General features: G+C 42.3%; 1 protein-coding gene across 2 annotated transcripts in view; it reads left to right on the top strand.

The window, feature by feature from the left end:
• Positions 1 to 20,378, top strand: part of rapgef4a (Rap guanine nucleotide exchange factor 4a) — a 264,085-nt gene that overhangs the window by 26,617 nt on the left and 217,090 nt on the right. The gene's annotated exons all lie outside the window — the stretch shown is intronic.

Here is a 20,378-nt window from a genome sequence, read left to right as displayed (position 1 = left end):
GCTATTCACTTGGCCATTCACCCTGTCCGTGCCCCTCATGATTTTATAAACCCTCTATAATGTCACCCCTCAGCCTCGAATGGTCCAGGGAAAATAGTCCCAGCCTATTTGTTTAAAACTTAATCTTAAGTCCTCCAAGCAATATTGAATATGAACCATCTTTAGTTGGTTCCACCAGGAGCTGTGTGGTCATGCCAATTTAAAAAAGAAACCCTTTCAGATGAAACAGTGAAGCTGTCTTTTCAACTATGTCACCTTGACAGTCCCAGCTGTTTGGTTATTTTCTTATGAAGTAAGATGCACATACCCATAGCATCTTATTTGAGAGGATGGACTTGGATTCACAATGGTATTGGAATTCAACAGAAACCAAGAAGTAGGAGGAAAGTGAGATATTGCTTCCCAGTCACTATTTTGTCTCAAATAATTTGGAGAGGTCAGGATTAGGATCAACCTGTTCATGAACAGCATGGTGATTGGGTAATGTCAAGGTGACACGGTTGAAGAAAGAGTCACACAGTCTATTCTTTTAAAAATCAGAATAACTCAATAACTTTTGGTGGTATAATGCCTGAGAATGGAGATGGGAGAAGAGCCAGGCTACAGACTGCCTCAGGAACAGAATTAGTCTACGGGCCAATAAAGGGAATTGGCTGTGGGCAGCAGGGGGCCCAGTACAAGAAAAGGTGATGGTAACCAGGACTAATCGTGGGTAGTAGGAAATTCAGACAACGCTGAACAGTGCTGAATGCTTGATGGTTATTTCCAAGGACCATCTTCCATTACATGTTGATTTTTGAATTATGTAGCAAATAGGCGTTTTAATTATGAATTTGACAGTAAGCAAGCATCCAGTGGGAATATGGGAGAATAGAGGCCAATGATGGAATCATCTAGTGAAATGGAAAATAATAACCAGCCAGAGAGGAAGTGGGAGGGCAGGCTGTAGCTGTTGCTGGTAAGTGTGTTAGCTGTGAAAACAGGCAGGATATTAGTTTTGTTTTTAAAAGCAAGATTTGACTGGTTGCTTAGCTACTTAGGCTGAGGATCAATAAATACTGGCTATCTGTGAATCGGCTGTCATAAAGCTCTCAGATAGGAGTCAAAAACCAATCTCAGATTATAAATTTGAGAGCAAAAGTTTGATAACCTTTAAGATTTTCTTTCTTGCGGAAATCAAAGGTGTTCCAATATATCAGAATAAATATCCTGGATAACAGCAGATATTTGGACATTGATCTTTTATTTCATTACATTCAGTTTGTGTTTGTCATTTTGTTTGCTGAACATCATTAGATGCAGAAAGATAAATATTTCCATGGTGTCACACTTTGTACTCCGAGAGACTGACTGAGTTACGCACTGAGTGTTAAATGCAAAACTGGAAATGATCCATTTAGTAAGCCATATGCTTTCTCAAGATGTTCTCAGCTTTGTGGATTCGGAAAAAGTACAGATTCAGAGTTAGATTTACTAGGGGAGCTACGAGATAAAGTCTAAAATTGGGTGCTGGAATTGCAAAGTACCACTAACCCATGGTCAGTCCTTCCAGTGCAGACAACAAGCAAACTTCAGGAACTGGAATAAAACATAAGGTCTGATATGAAGACCGGTAGGTGATCAGTCACTGGGCATAAGTAGAGACAGTTGTTCGGTGAGTAATGGGGTTGTGTTGAATTGAGCAGTTTCTGACTAGTCATGCAGCTGGTAAGATATGGAATTTGAAGAAATATTCATTAACTTGACTATTTGATTGAAGGCAATGAAATTCATGCAGCATTGCAACCAGGTGCTTGTGGTTACATTCTATGGTACTTTTATTCACTTGCATGGCTATCAGCACCTTCTCAGGCTTTGGGCTGAATTTTACGTATTTTTGGCCAAGTCTGAGTTGCATTGAATTTTTTTCAAGGTTTTTTGGAGTGGATTTTTTTGCCCTCCTTACCAAACTCTACTTAACTAACTGCCTACCCTGTCTCATAGCATCTCTCACCTCCAACCTCCACCCCAGTTTACCATGCAGCATTCCCACAGGTTGCTATTCAGCAGATATGCACTCAACGATCAGCATTCCTTGCACCCATGCACTGGCATTCTGTAATTTCCCTGCTTGTTGGCGGACAGATTTGGAATATGGCAGAGAAGGCACTGTGTTGGTCTAACAGGGACCTGAAGATTCTGGTGGTGCGAAGGAGAGCAGTCCTCTCTCTGGAGGACTGTCGGAAGAGGCTGCACTTACACACCCAGCCTGACTGGTCTGAGGTCATCACCTGGGTCTGCATTCAGAAGGATTGGGATGAAATGACCAGACCTGTGAGGGAACATCCTCTGTATTGTCTTCTCAGTTCATTGTTAGACCTCACGTCCTTTCCAAATTCGCAGCAGCTCAAAGATCAGTGTGACTCACTCATTCCTCCTATCTTTCACACTACAGGGGAACACAGCGCATAACCTGACAGACAGACCCCATGAGTAAAAGGGAGAGCTGTGATAGAGAGCCTGCTCTAGCACCATTAGGGGCTTCTGAAAAGGCACACAGATCTGTACCCCATTGCTCCTAGCTGTTGATGCCCAGGACTGAATGCATGGCAACATGGGCACAGGGAGCCTTGGCCCCACTCCGGGCACCCCATCCTCCCAAGGAGACAGGACCGGAGGAGGTACCCAGTGTAGGTAGAAGCACACACAAGCCCTTTGGTGATTTCCACACAGGACACTGCAGAGTTGGCTAGGCCCTCCATCAAGTTGAGGAACAACGCAATCACAGGCCATGAAACCTTTGGCCCTCCTGGTTCAACATCTCTGCTGATTGGCTGTCTGTGTGCACAGTGGTATAGCTGTGAGAGATTTGTCCAGCAGTGGCTGTGCCGGCGGGGTGCCATGTCCAGAAAGTCTCAACGCTGTAGATCAGGGAGTAAGCAGCCTCCGTGACCATTTGCTATACCTCACATAGGCCTGTGAGCTGTTTTGTTCCCCTGTATAAGTCTGATATGTAGTTAATGAAACAAGCGCCTCCATCATAGATCAAGTCACTTAGCCCACCTACTCCAACTACACTCACAGCCATTTCCTTCCCATTGCACACTTTCAGTTCCCAGCGCAATGGAAAGTGACAGTGAGTGCTCCACTTCCAGTGGCTCCCAGCCTCAGCCTCCCCGTGTGGGTGAGGCCCCAAATATCCACAGCTCCTTCACAGCAGCACATCCCATCAATCCCTTGGGACTGACGTTTCCCAATCCAGCAGCCCCCCCCCCCCCCCCCCCCCCCCCCCCCCCCCCCCGCCGCCGGGTGTCTCCATTTTTCCATTCTGCTACATTGCAAATCCCTGACAAATGAGGTGCATGTATCTAGAATGATCACTTATTGCCCCCCTCTCACCGGCACACCCCCCCCCACCTCCTTGCAGCCCAGACACTTCTGAATGCCCCATACATGCTCCCTCCCCAGTCAGGCTTCCCTCTTTTCTGTCGTTCTGTGGCAGAGAATTCCCCAGGCTCGTCACTCTTTGGGAGCAGAGATTTCTCCTCTTCTCAGCCCTAAATGGTCAACTTTGTATCCTTAGGTTGTGACCCCTGGTTCTGGATTCCCTGGTCATCGAGAACATAGAATCATACATCACAGAAACAGACCTTTCAGTTCAACTAGTTCATGCCGAATATAATCCCAAACTAAACTAGTCCCACCTACCTCCTCCTGGCCCATATCCCTCCAAACCCTTCCTATTCATGGACTTACCCAAATGTCTTTTAAACATTGTAATTGTGCCCACATCCACCACTTCCTTCGGAAGTTCATTCCACACATAAACCACACTCTGTGTAAAAAAAATTGCTCCTTGTGTCTTTTTTAAATCTGTCTTTTCTCACTTAAAAAATGTAACTCCGAGTCTTGAAATGCATCATCCTATGGAAAAGATACCGACCATTAACCCTATTATACCCCTCATAATTTTATCAACTTCTATAAGGTTACTTCTCAACCTCCTGCATTCCAGTACAAAAAGTCCCAACCTATCTATTCATTCTTTATAACTCTAATGTTCCATTCCCAGCAACATTCTGGTAAATCTTTTCTGAACCCTCTCCAGCTTAATTGTACCATATCTATAATAAGGATAACCAGGATTGGACACAATATTCCAGAAGAGGCCTTACCAAAGGCCTATACAACCTCAGCTTGACTTTCTAACTCCTATACTCAAAGGTCTGAGCAATGCAGGCAAGTGTGCTAAATGCATTTTTAACCACCCTGTCTGTATGTGACGCAAACTTCAAATAATTATGTACCTGCACCCTGAGGTCTCTCATTTCTACAACGCTACCTAAGGCCCTATCATTAACTGTATAAGTCCTAAGAGCATTTGCTTTGCCAAAATGCAGTACATTGCATTTATCCAGATTGAAGTCCATCTGCCACTTTTCAGCCCATTGACACATTTCATCAAGACCTATGTTTGCCTTGTATAATCTTGTTGGGATTTTATAGGTTTCCATTGCCCTTCATTCTTTTAAACTGCAGTGAATATAATGCTAATTTGATCTAGTCTTTCTTGATAAACTAGTCCTGCCATTGCAGGAATTGGTCTGATAAATCTTCGCTGCATTCCATAGATAGAACATCGTTCCTTAGATATGAAAACTAAAATTGCACACATTGTTCCAGGTATGTTCTCACCAAGGTCCTGTACAACTGCAGCGAGGCATCGCTTCTCCTGTACTCGAATCCTCTCACTATGCAGGTCAATATACACTTTGCCTTCTTCACCACCTGCTGTACCTGCATGTTTACTTTCAGAGACTGGTGTACAAGGGCACCCGAGTCTCATTGCACCTCTCCTTTACCCAATCTATTACCTTTCAGATAATAATATGCCTTCCTGTTTTTACTGCCAAAATGGATAGGCTCACATTTATTTACATTATACACTGTCTGCCACACATTGTCCACTCATTCCCCTTGTCCAAATCACACTGAAGCATCTCTGCATCATACTTATAGATCACCCTCAACACCCCCCCCCCCGATCAGTTGATAATCCCTTTCTTTTTATATTCAGTCATGGGATGTGGCATTGCTACCTGAACCAGCATTTATTGTCCATCCTGGTTGCCCTGATCCAGGCGGTGGGTGAGCTGCTCTCTTGGACCATTGTGCTGCTTGGCATGTTGGGATACCCACAGTCCTCTGGGAGGGGGGTGGTGGATTCCAAGATTTTGACCCACTGAGAGCAGAGAAACAGCAATATAGTTTCATGTCAGGATGGTATGAGACTTGGCGGGGAACTTGCAAATGGTGGTGTTCCCAGATATCTGCTGCCCTTGTCCTTATAAATAGTTGAATTCACCAATTTGGAAGGTGCTGTCAAAAGTGCTTTGATGAGTTGCTGCAGTCCATTTGTGGATGGTATACATTGTTGCTGTGATGCGTTGGTGGGCAAGGGAGTGACTGTTGAAGATGGTGGATGAGGCCCCAGTGAAGCAGACTGCCTTGGCCCGGATTGATTTTCTCAAGTGTTTTTGAAACTGCATTGTTCCAGATAATGGAGAGCATTCCATTCTACTCCTGAGATGCCTGATGTAGTTAGTAGACCAGCATTGGAGAGATAAGAGGTAAGCCACTCTGTGCAGATTTCCCAGCCTCTAACCTGCCCTTAGAATCTAGAACCGTACTGTATAGAAGATGCCGTTCAGCCCATTGAGCCTATATCATCAAAATTTACATAAATTCACGCTAGTCCCATTTTCCTGCTCATGACCCATAGCCTTGAGTGTTATAATGTGTCAAGTGCTCATCTGAGTACTTTTTAAAGATTGTGAGCGTTCATATCTCAGCTACCCTTCCAAGTCCAGGTTTCCACTACGCACTGGGTGAAAAATATTTTCCTCAAATTCCCTCTGACCCTCCTGTGTTTTACCTTAAAATAATGTCTCTTTGTTATTGACCCTTTCGCTAAAGGGAAAAGCTACTTACTATCAAGCCTGTAGCCACAGTATTTACATTGCTAATCTTGCGTAGTTTCTGGTCATTGGTAATCTCCAGGGCAGTTAGTTTGCATCAGCCTCCTGCTTGGTGAGCAGTGGTGCCTTCTTTGAGGAGAAGGTGCCTCATCTTTGCCTCACCTACCAATGATGTTAATGCCATTGAGGTTAATGGGTGATCATTAGATTCTGTGTTGTTGGAAATGGTCATTGCTGGCAATTGTGTATCACACATGTTACTCACCACTTTTCAGCATAAACCTAGAAATTATCTAGGTCTTGCTGCATTTGAACGTGGACTCCTTTAGTATCTGAGGAGTTGATAATGGTACTCAACATTGTGTGGCTGTCAGTGAACAACCCCATTTCTGGCCTTACGATGGGGGGAAGGTCATTGATGAAGCAGCTGAAGATGGTTATGCCAAGGATACTACCCTGAGGAACTCGTGCAGAGATGTCTCTGAGATGACTGACCGTCAACAACCACAGCTAAGCTCCTTTGTGCCAGGTATGACTCCACCCTGTGGAGACTTTCCCCCTATTTCCCATTGACTCCAGTTTTGCTAGAACTCCTTGGGCCTGCATCAAATGCTGTCTTGGTGTCAGGGACAGTCATTCTCTCCTCACCTCTGCTGTCTGGCTCATTTTGCCATATTTGGATTAAAGGTGAAATGAGATCAGAAGCTTAGTAAATCCAGGGGGACAGTATGTAAATTTACCCCTCCCTTCATTTGCACTCCTACTCCTTCCTTTTCTTCTATCAGATTTCTGAAACTTACCACATAGTAATAGTGCAAGAACAGAATTTGAAGAGGAAGAGGATCTGCCCGTTAGTTGACTCAAGTGCTTGGAGCCAGGGCAGATGGATAGCGTAGCACAAGTGCTAGCTTGCTGAAGGATGAGGTCACACAGATATGCTCCTGAGGGGTTAGGTGGAGTGCTGTACAGGAAAAAGCTGGTGAGTAAGGACGCAGAAATGCTTGGTGCATTAGCAGAAGTGCCAGAAAGCCAATGGTCTGTAAATAACATAGCAGACAATGCTACTGCATTTTCCATTCCAGGAAATACAGTTTCAGTATTTCTACGCCTTCATTTTTAAAAAAATGCTTTTTCATTTTTTTGTCCTTTCCTGTAAGGTTTTTCTTTCCCTGTAAACCATGGATAAATTAATACTGGACCTGTAATGGGCAGAAATGGTGTACAGAATTGTTCGTATGCATTGGTGAATTTGTGAATGGCAAAGGTCTGAATGGCAATACTTTACTGTACTGCACTCAGTTTGTACACCACAAACTAAGTCTAGGGAAACAAGGGAGCTCTGTGTAGTATTACCCAGGTTGCAAATTGATATTCCTTAAAGTCTGCAAAAAAAACTTCAGGAACTGCCCACCACAACCTATGGACTTTTGCAACTCAGACAACTATGGAAATCTTCAAAATTGTATCATATTATAGCAACTGACAGTCTAGTTTGAAATACTAAGTGCTGTATGTTCAATAGGTTAGATATTAGTGCAGTTCACTTTATGGTATATGGATTTTCTGAAGTTCAGCAACTATTTGAACATGAGTCTTGACAATTTTAGAAGTTCACATCAATGGTTTGTCATTTAAAAGAAACGCTGGAAGCAAAATGATAGTGCAGATGGAGATAAACAAAATATATTACTGTACTGCATTATTTATTGTTTGAATTGCATTACCCTTGGGCCTGCCATTTTCTCTATGAATTCATAACCACTTTTAACGCTATTCAGTGCTGTTCAGCTCAACATTGAAATGAACTTTTGAGCTTTTAGCTTTTGCAGATGAGTTGTAGCTGCAGGTATTTATATTCATTTATGTTGGCCAAATATGCTGGCAGCATCAACTGTATAGGCGGAAGGGACTACTTTTTAAAATTGTTATTTTTCAGTCTCCTATTGTGTTCATTTCTATTTATTAGCTGGCAAACAGGTTATTTTGCAAGTAATTGCACCATGATCAGAAGGCGGACAAATGCACTTTGCTGGATATCCAATACAAAAACAGAAAATACTGAAGAAATGCTGCAGGCTTGGCAGCTTATGAGTAGGGCGAGAAACAGTTAATACTTGAGATCTGTGACTGTGCATCAAAACTAGGAAAAGTTAGAGATGTAATAGGTTTTTGTGTAAGGGACAAATGGAGAAGAACAATTGGAAGGTGTGTGATAGGATAGAAGATCACGGGGAGCGGCAAGGTGGCTCAGTGGTTAGCACTGCTGTCTCACAGCGCCAGAGACCTGGGCTTGATTCCAGAATCGAGCGACTATCTGTTTCGAGTTTACACCTTCTTCCCAGGTCTGTGTGGATTTCTGCGAGTGTTCCAGTTTTCTTCCACAGTCCCAAGATGTGCAGATTAGGTGGATTGGCCATGCTAAGTTGTCCGTAGAGTTCAGGGATATGTAGGTTAGGTGCATTGCATAGGAAATGCAGGGTTACAGGGATAGGGTAGGGTAGGGAGATGGGATAAGTCTGATCGGGATTCCCTTCAGAGGTTCAGTGTGGACTGGTTGGGCCAAATGGCCTGTTTCCACACTGTCGGGATTCTATGATTCCCAATTCAACAACATATATAACATTGACAAGCAGGGACAATGGTTCAGCGATACCTTCCTACAGGTTGACTTCCACATTGCCTGGGACCGGAGCAAGTTGTTGCTCCACTGGGATGGCAACAGAAACCATTCCTACTTGGCAAAGGCAGTTGCAGACTGCAGCAATGGACTTGAGTATAGTACTGCAAATGGATGGACCAACTCCTCCAGTCAGCCAGGCTTAGCTTCACATCACATTGAAGAGTCTCCCATGAGGATATCAGCAAGGGGACTTTGTAAATGGGGAGAGAGGCCAGGCATGTCACCATCAGAACCATATGACAATAGACAGCCGACCGTGTGACTGCTGTGCATGATAAGGTAGTTGGGAGTTATTGAGAATGGTTGGTCAGTATCTGGCCTGAGGATGCATTGAGATAAGGGAGCTCAGATTCCAGCGACACGTCATTAAGTATTCACTTTGTAATGTAGAATGAAGAGATTTCAATACCAGAGAGATGGCCAAGCCTGGAGAAGGAGGGACCAATCTTAGTGCTAAAGCGTTCTGAAGAGGAAGCCTTGGAAATTACAGCCAAGTTGTATCAGTCAGTCTGTTGTAGAAGATGAGAGTGCATGAACCAGCTCACAGAGTGAGGATGCTCCAGACTAGTGATGTGACATTGTTTTCCTGATCGACCAAGCTTCTCCTTTCTTGTTGTATGTCTTGTTCGTGTTCTCCATTTTAGTTCATTGCCATAGGCAAAAGAGGTTAAGGGCCTTAGTGGAAATTGATTATTCCACTGCTAATGAAGGTTAAAGAACAAAAAACCAAAATAACTGTGAATTCTGGAAATTTGAAACAAAACAGAAATTACTGGAAAAATTCAGCGGGTCTGGCAGCATCTGTGGAGAGAAATCAGAGTTAATGTTTTGGGCCCAGTGACCCTTCCTCAGGACTGGAAAGCTTAAGAACACCCAGAGGATGTACTGTTGGCTGCCCCTGCCTCTGCTTTATCCAGCTCAGCTAAATTAGCGTGAGCTTTAGAGATTTATAGGTTAAATCTGGGGTGCCTGCAGGTGATGACTTCCTCAACTTGCTGCAGGCTGAGGAAGATTAAGTCGGCTGATGTTCCTGACCTTGGGTAAACTGCTGACAATCAGGCCCAGGTTGAGCTGATATCAGGGTTGCAACAAGGTGTTGTGGACATCAGCAAAAAACTAAGACATTCTGAGGGCACAGCGGTGTCATGGATGTTGAGACATTCTAAAGTTATACAGTGTATGTAAATTTATGTAGTAGTTTGTTCACTTGACTATTGTGAGAATCATGTAGAAACCCTCATTTAAAGGGTGTAATTCACTGCAGGATTGCTGACTGAGGTGCATACTGATAGACATCTCACTTGCGCAGGCAGCAATATGACAGTATGTGGTCTTTGATGGTAAAGTACATGATACGATTTCTGTTCTCAATGCAATGTATGGACATTGGATGGACATGTAGCATCTACCAGCCTTCCAAGAAATGGTTTCCCAATAATATTTGTTGCGGTTATGTTTGATCACAAAAGGTGATATGATGCTTATGCACACATGGCCCAATCAATGTAGGCAAGGAGTAAACAGATAGTACTAGCAGCTTTAGTAACATGTGTGAGTGCGAAGCATGCATGTTTGAGGACTGTGACAATGGGAAGTTGCCTGAAAGGTATGAGTCATGAGGGACCCGGGAAATGCCCACACACCTGTTTCAATCTTTTCTGGAGCTCACACTCACTCACTCTCTGCTACTGCACCCACCTCCCATCAAGGGCTCATACACAGCAGTTTTTACTACTGGCTGCAACATCTTCGCTCACTCGTTGTCACCCACTCCAGACCCCAACAACACTAGCCTGCATGCTCAGTACGCTGCCCATTCACTCACTCACTCCTGAACTGCACCAACAGTAACAGCTGTGCCGTCCACTTTCATCTCCTTTAATACCCACCTCACGCTCATTCCAGAAGGAAACAAGCCCCGATAGGGCAGAATGATTCAAGATGGGTTTGGGCTGCCTGATATTCAGCTCCTCACCTGTCATGTGGGCAGCACCCTGACCTTGACCACTGACTAGCTGGTTAACTGTATCTAACTCCCTGGACTGGTATCACAGGCTGCCGTTGGCTTGCTATGCTGGGATGCCTTGCCCAAAGGCTATGTCCCTGACTTGATCAAGGCTGCTGACAACCATCACTAGCTTCTTTCATTTGTATCTGTGCCAAACAACTCAGCAAGGCAGAATTAATATGAGCCTGGGTCTGAGGGTCAAAGTGCAAAATGTCAAGGCTAGGCAATACAAGGCAGGGATGCTGTGAGCATCCAGGCAGGCTTTGAGTGGTGAGTGTGCACTTTGACAGCAAGCAAAGAGCCAAGATATACAGCCTGGTCCAGCCTGTGAGCTGGGTGGGTGTCTGCGAGAGCACAGTGTCCTTGCTGCAGCAATACAGGGTAGTTGAGGTGCAGAGTGGAAATGCAGCAGTATCCTGTATGTGAATTGGAGGTGTGCTGTGAAAATTCTTAGAGCGCTGGCACATATTGGATGCTAGTATCCATGGGATGTATGAGGCCAGTCCTATGGAACATGCCCTGAGATGTTGATGCCTGATGTGCAAAGCTGAGGTCCTTTAGACCAAGCGGCATGCTGAATTCACCAAGCACCCACATCAAGATTTCCTGACTTCTCGTTTGTTAGACGGGATTGGTGCGATAAAAAGCTGACTATTAACGAGGAGAGTTGGGCTGTCAGCAAGACATTTGCCAAGCAATAATGCCCCTTAATTGGCAATTTACCGCTGCCTACTGAGAAACTAGCCGTAATTCTTGTGAAAAGCATTAAATATACAGCGGCATATTTTCAACAGCAGCCTTGGCCACAAACCTCAGTGCAGCTCATGTTGCTAAGAACCTGCTTCTTGCCTTTCCCTGAAATGCTAAAATTTCATTCAATAGATGGCACCTTTGATATTGCAGCCCGCACATCCTTACTGTGAAGCCTCAACTAGGTATTTAATTAGGTCAGGTTGTGTGGTTTGGATCCATGATTTTCTGGCTCATGGACGAGAGTGCTATCACTAAAAGTGCTGTGGGATTATGGCCAATGTTATACTATGTGCAGGCATATTAGTACTGCTGCTTATTATATATTTATCAACTAGGTCTCTGTTGGAGCACTCTCGCTTGAGTCAGAGGACTGTGAGTTCAGGTTTCACTCCAGGGACACAAAAATCAAAACAGGAAATGCAGGAGAAACTCAGCATGTCTGACAGTGGTTGTGAAGAGAGAAGCAGAGTTAATATTTGAGTCCAATATCAATTATTCTCCACATATGTTCCCAGCCCTGCTGCGTTTCTCCAGCACTTCTCAGTTTTTATTTAAGATCTCCAGCATTTGCATTTCTTTGCTTTTTTATTATTATGAAACGAAAATCAAAGTCGACACACGAGTGCGGTACTGAGAGAATGCATCGTTGCTCAACGTTTTTTTCTTTCGGGAAGGGATAAGATAGCCACATAGATAACGGATTCTTTCCTTTGTTCCCTGAGACTAAGCTAATAACAGCAGGGAGTTTATACTCAAACAGTACAACACATGAGTTAGCTTAGATATAGAATGCAGTTTTGGTTTCTGCATTAAAAGGGGAATGCAACTACACGAAAGAGACTTCCTAGGAACTTTATGAATACACTACTGGAAATGGAGAATTTTCAATACACAAAAAAAATTGGGTCGGCTGGTGTTGTTTTATTTGGGACAGCAAAGGTTGAGGGGGGATTCAGTTAAGGTACAAAATGAGAAGGGGCCTGTACAGAGTGGATAGGAGAACGTGTTTCTATTACCAGAGAAATCTGTAACTGGTAGCATAGATTTAGAGCAACTGATAGAAGAATTAGAAGGGCACCAAGGAGAATTATTTCACTCAGAGGGTGGGGCGTGTCTGGAACTGATGGCCTGAAAGGATGGTGGAAATGGGAAACCTCATGCATTTGACAAATACTTGGATGTATACTTGAGACGTACAGCACTAATAACCAAGAGCTGGAAAGTGGATTAGCCTGGAAATCTACTTTTCAGCTAACACAGATGATCTGCTTCTGTGCTATGAATTATTCTGTTTCTGAGGTTTGTCTTCTCATGTGGAAATGAGGGATTATATGAGACTAACTTGAAGCACACAAGAATTATCTCTTAATTAACATCAGAAAAATACACGGTTGTTCTTTATGACATTCATTAATTTTGTTTTGACTTCAGACCAGATGATTCATATCAGCTCAGGACAACCAGTCGCCTCACCAGGACTGTTTTCTAGTCTTTGAAATTTGCAGGAAGGAGAACTTGGATAGAAGTCTTCAAGTTGTTAAAACTGAGAAAGCATAGACTATTGAATTGTGAAAGGTTCATGACAGTATTCTTGGGAGGGAACCAAATAAAATAATCTCAGCAGTCCAAGGGAAAGAAATTTTTAAGCGTCAGGTAAGTATTGATTTAAAAAACTGAGATAGGAGTGATCTTTGTCCTGAAATAAGTTTCTGCAATGGATAGTGCTGGGAATCAGGTTTGAACTTTGTTTTCGTGCTTGTGTTAAGATCCTTTTACCTGTCTTCTTTGTTTCTTCTTTTATGTGAGAAACTTATGTTCTGTTCTTAAAGAGCATCTGCAGCCTTGTGTGAATAAGTTTTAGTGACTAACGTCAAGTTATCCTACAGCAAATATTAAATACATGATCTATTTAGCCAGGTTTTGTTCTGGGATCTGATTTATTTAAGATTACCATCAGGTGAGATTATAACTCCATGGTGTTGTAGCTTTGACCTTGAAACTAGTTCTTTTCATGAATAGTACACATAGACTGGGTGAATCCAATGTGCAATCTTTTATAAATGCAGTTGAAGTTCAAAAAATATGTGAAGGTGGCAGCCAGCTCCTGAATTATTAATAGACATGAAAGTAATGTCTTCGTAGAGGTACAACATATTATAAAGCCTGCTGTTTAAAAGGACGTTGAAAATCGCAGATAGCAGCCCTGAGTGAAGAAAGTAGCTGTGTTATGACCTAACAGCAACAACAACAACTTACACTTCTATTTAGCATCTTCTTTAGGAAAATATCTCAAACAATTCATTTCCTGGAAAGGTACAATAAAGAGGTGACTGATAAATGTGGTGAGAATCATCTGATATTGGGGAGGATCTGGGATGTAATGTTTAAGGCTGTGGTAATCTCGATGCTTAAAAAAGTTGCTGTTCTTCTGGGTTAGCTACAGTCAATGTTGATCTAATTCTCCAAAGACTCAAAGGGAAGTGCAACTTTTAGAGACTCAATTAGTTGGTGAGATCGAAGTAAGGTCACTTGACAACTGACTGGTCACATGTATAGAAGGACCTTTTTAAAATATCTCTTGATTGTTAACAACTTCCTTTTTACAGCATCAATATAAAAATATTCCAATTGGAAAATCCACGAATTGACTGCTAAACAGTGCTTCAAGCAGAGCTCAGTAACGTGGAAGATAAAGTCCTGATTTAATACCCAAAGTAATATAAAGATCCCAAACAAAAAAAAGTCATCAACTTTTATTATGAGCACACAAAGTTGCTTCAACAGCAGAGCTATAGTTAATTATTACTAAAGATGAATACAAAAAAAGCTATCTAGACATAGAAGACTGTTTTGAAAAATGTGAAAACAAATGGCAAACATAATTTTCAAATTATATCACACCCCATCAAATTGCCCATTTACGTCAAGACTTTAAGTTCTGCTTAAATAGGGAGAGTGTCCAGTACAGCAAGGAAGATAAAGGATTTTGTGGTTTAAAGTCTTTAGAGTGTCCTTTAAGTGTTAGGAATTTACTTGAGACGTCAGTCAGTTAGGAATGTCCTCAGCCAATTCCAGCTATAAATATTGCAGATATCTTTGAAATCTAAATGTTCCGATGTTTCTTTGATTTGCTTTGTTACTGGGCTTTATTCCTCCTGGGAACAGAGAGAAGGAAGACCTAGTCATAAATGAATCTTTCTGTTGTGCAAAGCAGCTCCCTAAGTATGGCTGATTTCTGTACTTCAATGTCTAAATTCTCTGTTTTCAACCTCAACTCTTTCAGTCAATGTTTTTTATCTCCAATACGTGAAACTCATCACACAGGTCAAAATAGAAAATTCAGGCCTCTTCATGCCTGACTAGTTTATGTCTCTTTTGACAAAATCTTGACATCAAAATTGTTACAAGAGAATAATGAGGTAATCTAGAAACTACTGAAGGAGAAACATTTCTAGTACAGTGTTCATCCCAATGATAAATTACCAATATCCAAACATGATGCCATTTGACTCATCCACAGGACTGCCTAATGCAAGTTCAGAGAGATACAAGACTCTCATCTAAATCAGAATGCGTATGAACTTCAGTCGGAGCAAACCACAAGGATGAGAAGAGATTCTTTGATACCCTGAAATCCATCTATAGGACTCAGTCTATTGATTCATCACCAACCCGTAGTACCAGACAGGTCAGCACTGCTGACAGAGCAAGGGCAAAGTCTAAAAGGTTGGGCAGAGCACTTTAACTGCATCCTCAATTGTCCATCATTCTGTAGACTTTATAGTATTTCTTCAAATACTAATTATTGAATTAGTATTAATTAATTAATTAATTAATTAATGATCAAATACTACTAATTGATTATCAATTCTTTTAGTGTAGTTTCCAACACCTCTACAGATCCTTGCCCCTCATGCTTTCATAATTTCCTTTCTTCAGTTTCAAGTCTCCGGTTTCAGAGTGAACTCTGTTACATTGAAACATAGCGTGTAATTCTGTCAAATTATGGTCAGTACTTCCCAGAAGTTCCTGTACAGCAAGGTTATTAACTATCCCTGTCTCATTAACAACACTGAATTCAAAATAGCCTGATATTTAATTTTTTCCTCAATGTACTGCTCCAGCAGTCTATCCTGTAGATGCTCAATATTCCATTTCTAATCTTGGTGATCCTGTAATTGCCTCTCTGTAATGACAGTTAAATCATAGCCATTTACTCCAAAATTGTGCATTCTAATCAACAAACTTTTCATGAATGCTGTGTGCATTCACTTAGAGTGTCTTTAATTCTGCTTTTTAAACATTATTATCTATTCTAGTTGTAATTGAGGCTTGCCTAACTTGATCTGTTTTCTATTTTTGCCTTCTACCCTTTCATTTTATCAGTTTTGTTTCTTTAGAATCCGCTCTCCCTCCTTCAAGTTTCCATCAGTTTCCCATTCTAACTTAATCCCTTCCCAAATACATCAGCGAAAGTCTTTGCAAAGGTGTTAGTCCCCATCTTACTAAGATGCAGCCAGTCCAGTTGGTACAAGTCCCACCTCCCTCAGAACTGATCTCAGTGCCTCAGAGATCTGATGTCTATGCTAATTCTCCAGATCTCCACCATGCATTGAACCATTTAATTCCTTTATTTCTATTTTACACCTCATTTTCCGCTTGGAGACCCTGCAGCCCTCCGGACTCAATGTCGAGTTTAATAATTTTAGGGCCTAAACTCTCCCATGTCCTAATCCACTACCCCACAAAACCAGGCCTTGCTATCACATAGCCTGTTACCACACACTACCTATTGTTAGTCACTAACAGTCCCCAATAACAACGATTCCCCCTCCTAGCCAGATCATTATCAGCTCCTTTGTGTATCCAACTGCTCTTCTCTCTCTTTGGGCTCTGTCCTATTACTCCCTCCCCCACCCCCCCCCCTATTTTTGCATATAAACTGGCGTTTTTCTTAGCTATCATCAGTTCTGAGGAAGGGTCACTGGACTCAAAATGTTAACTTTCGTTTTTCCTTCACAGTTGCTGCCAGATCTGCTGAGCTTTTCCAGCAACTTCTGTTTTTGTTCTCTATTTCTGTGCTCGTTTGCACATGGTATTGGACGTTATCTTCAGATTACTGCCTTAGATGCCTTGCTTTTTAAACTTTGATACCCTGAAATCAAAGTTCTGCTTTCAGAGCATCATGCCCCTCTCCTATCTTTTTGCAGCTTCCCTCTTTCCCTGATTTATAGCCTTTGTTCTTCTTTTATCTATGTCAAGGAACTCAACAATGTAGCTGATCATGATCACAAAACCAGCTGATTCTCCAGCTGACTGTCTATTTCCACTGAGACCGATAGCAGTTCTTTGATTAATGCTGAAACAGAAGTAAGGGCTCTTTATGGGTCATTAGAAACCAAATGATTAATTTTCACATGGTTTATAGGTCTTTAGATTTTTTTAGAAACTGAAATTCACATGCCAATCAGCTGTCAGCAGTTTAATATAAACACAATCAATTTTATATCTGCATCTCCCCTAATTAATTCAAAGTAAAAGTTGCAGTTGAGGCATCAACCTTTTCTTCCCAAAAACTGTGCAGCATGTAATTCTTGAATTCGGTGCAGTAAAATTAATTTTATACTTGTTTTGAAGAACAGTTGCACTATTAAGTTAACTATAATCATTTTAAAAATCAAAAAATGTCAAAATGATGATAATTATCTTCTACATCAAACAATGACTGTTAGCGAGATAACAAAGTGTGGAGCTGGATGAACACAGCAGGCCAAGCAGCATCTTAGGAGCACTAAGGCCGACATTTCAGGCCTAGACCCTTCATCAGAAAGGGTTTCATCTAATGAAGGGTCCTGGCCCGAAACGTCCGTTTTTGTGCTCCTAAGATGCTGCTTGGCCTGCTGGGTTCATCCAGCCCCACACTTTGTTATCTCGGAATCTCCAGCATCTGCAGTTCCCATTGTCTCGAATAACTGTTAGCGAACTCGACACTGTGCTCAGGGTGGCATGGTGGCGCAGTGGTTAGCACTGCTGCCTCATAGCACCAGGGACGTGGGTTCGATTCCATACTCGGGCAAGTGTCTGTGTGGAGTTCACACATTCTTCCATTGTCTGTGCTGATTTCCTCCGGATACTCTGGTTTCCTCCCACAGTGCAATAGATGTGCAGGTTAGTTGGATTGGCCATGCTAAGTTGCCCGTTGGGTGGGTTAGCCATGGGAAATACAGTGTTACAAGGAGAGGGTAGAGGGTCAATGTGGGCTCGATGGGCTGAATGGCCTGCTTCTATGCTGTAGGGGTTCTATTCTATGATTAATTGGTGCTGACAAAGACCATGATCTACGGCTGTTTATCCTCCCATGAAAAATGCCCTGCAGCTGCTTTGTGACATCTAGTATCCTGGCACCAGGAAAGCAACACCATCCTAGAGTCATGTCTGTAGCCGCTAACATGTCCGTCTGTTCCCCAATCCAACAAAAATCCCCCATCACTATGACTTTTTGTCTCTTCTACATGCCCTAGGGTTTACCTGTGCCAGCTGTGGTGCCAAGAACCTACTTATGATTGCATTGCTCCAAAGAACCAGTATCCAAGTCTACTTAGCGAGCTGGACCTTAGGGATTCCTTGCATGACCCGCCTGTGTTTTTACTGCGCTGTCTGGTGGTCACCCATTCCATTCCTGCCTCTATCTTTCAAGCCCACAGTGTGATCCAATTCGCTGAACTTGCTATCCATGTAGCCATACTGAAAATCTCAATAACTTTCACTTGAGCTCCTTTGGAAGATTCTGAAGATGGGATGCTAGACACCAGGTTCTCACATGAGATCAAATGCAAAATCATCCACACCATATTTGTTTTTTTTCCTTATTCACTCATGGGATGAAGGCTTCGTTGGCTGGCAGCATTATTGCCCAAAGGGTAGCTAAGAGTGAACTACATTGCTATGGGTCTGGAGTCACATGTAGGCCAGACCAGGTAAGGATGGCAGTTTTCCTTCCCCAAAGGGCATTAATGAACCAGATGGGTTTTTCCAACAATTGACATTGGATCCAATGCCATGATTTGACTCTTAATGCCAGATATTTATTGAATTCAAATTCCACTATCTGCCATGGCAAGATTTGAACCTGGGTCCCCGGAAGGTTATCTGGTTTCCTGGATTAACAGTCCAGTGATACCATTAGACCATTGCATTCCCAAATAAATGGAGACAGTCAGAACTGAGTTGGTCTGGACTTGCAGCCGAAATGCCTGACATTCGCTTACCAAAGTCAGTCTTCTAAGTAGAGATTGTTGTGTTGCACTTTCATGGCAGTCAAGGGAAATGCTACAAGAACACTGAAGGCTTCACGTAGAAGTTATGATATTGCCTTCACATTCCAGGAGCAGCTTACCCTGGATCCCTACACCTCGTCCAATCTAATATAAAGTAGTGTGGCCTGTGCAAAAGCAAGTGCATATCAGAGGCAGAGAGAAAGTACTTGGAGAAGAAATCTCAAGGCACCAACTCATCCAAATGATCTATAATATCATGTCCTATTTACAACAGAACCTGCTGTGCAATGATCAGCTTTAACAATCACCTACCCACACCTACCAAACACCGGGCTGGTAAACATTGTCAACTTCACCTCAAAGGATAGACAACTAATTTATGTAATCCTTTTGTATTTTCATCAGTTCGAGTGCCAATAACCTGACCATGCACATGCTGTTAAAAATCAAAATATTGATTTTTCCTTTGCTTGCTGACTTTTGAACATGGCCTCTCACCCATCCCAACCCTTAACATCCCATGCTATTATCTTGAAACCATTGCCATTAATAGAAGTACTTAGTAAATTGCACACAAATACGTTCAAATTCTGGACCTTTTGGCTGGCCCGTGCAAGTGTACAAGCAGTGATTGAAATTGGAGTTGCTTGCATAGTAGTGGTGTTGTTGGAGGTATTTTACATTGTCACATCATTGGAGCAACCCAGAACACTGAACATCAAACTAATGACCAGATATACCCATGTTAGTCTAACTGTACACATCTGGCATCACACAAGGATTTATGTGATATTCTCTTCATGTAATAGACAGTTTTGGAATATAGTTGTTTTCTAGTTCTATGAGGCACCCACTTTGTTCCCCTGATGATAATAACACCTACATTTATATAGAACCTTGTACATTTTGATACATCCAACGCACTTCAGAGAAATATTAGATGAAAGTTGGCTAGCAAGTATTCATTACCAGCTAGCACAAACAATAGCGGCAACTGAGTAAAAGAGATTAAGAGCAATTGGCTGGACAGTAAGTTTGTGATGCAGAATAATGCCAACAGCGTGGGTTTAGTTTCTGCGCCAACTGAGGTTACCATGAACGACTCTTCTGCTCAACCATTTCCTCACCTGGGGTATGGTGACCCTCAGCTTAAACCACCACCAGTCACCACTCTGGAATCGGAGAGCAGTCCCATGGCCTGCTGGGATTATGGTGACTTTGCCTTTACCAGTTGAATGGCCAAATAGTCCGATGCATTGAATGGTGCATTCCTATTCCTTCATTTCTTTATTTTAGATAGATGTACTATACCTACTTTCCAGAAGGCATTTGATTAAGCTCCACTTCAAAGATAACTAATCAAAGTAAGAGCTTATGGAGTAGGGGGTAACGTATAATGATAGACAGAGATTTATTGACTAATAGGAAAAAGTTTGGGCAAAAGCCCATTTTTTTTGGTTAACGGGTTGTATAGATAGTGTGTGTAATATTGATCAATTTTAGAGCCTCAATTATTTACAATCCATGGAAATGACTTGGATGCAGGGACTGAATGCATGGTTGCTAAATTTGCTGGTGACACAAAGATAGGTAGGGAAGTAAGTTGTGAAGAGGAAGGATTAATGGGTTTAATGAGTTGTCAAAAATTGCCAGGTGAGATATAATACAGGAAAATGTGAAATTGTCCACTTTGGCAGGAAGGA

Source organism: Stegostoma tigrinum, chromosome 7 (genome assembly GCF_030684315.1).
Source record: "Stegostoma tigrinum isolate sSteTig4 chromosome 7, sSteTig4.hap1, whole genome shotgun sequence".
Classification (NCBI taxonomy): Eukaryota; Metazoa; Chordata; class Chondrichthyes; order Orectolobiformes; family Stegostomatidae; genus Stegostoma; species Stegostoma tigrinum.
This window is presented reverse-complemented; position numbering and strand designations above follow the sequence as displayed.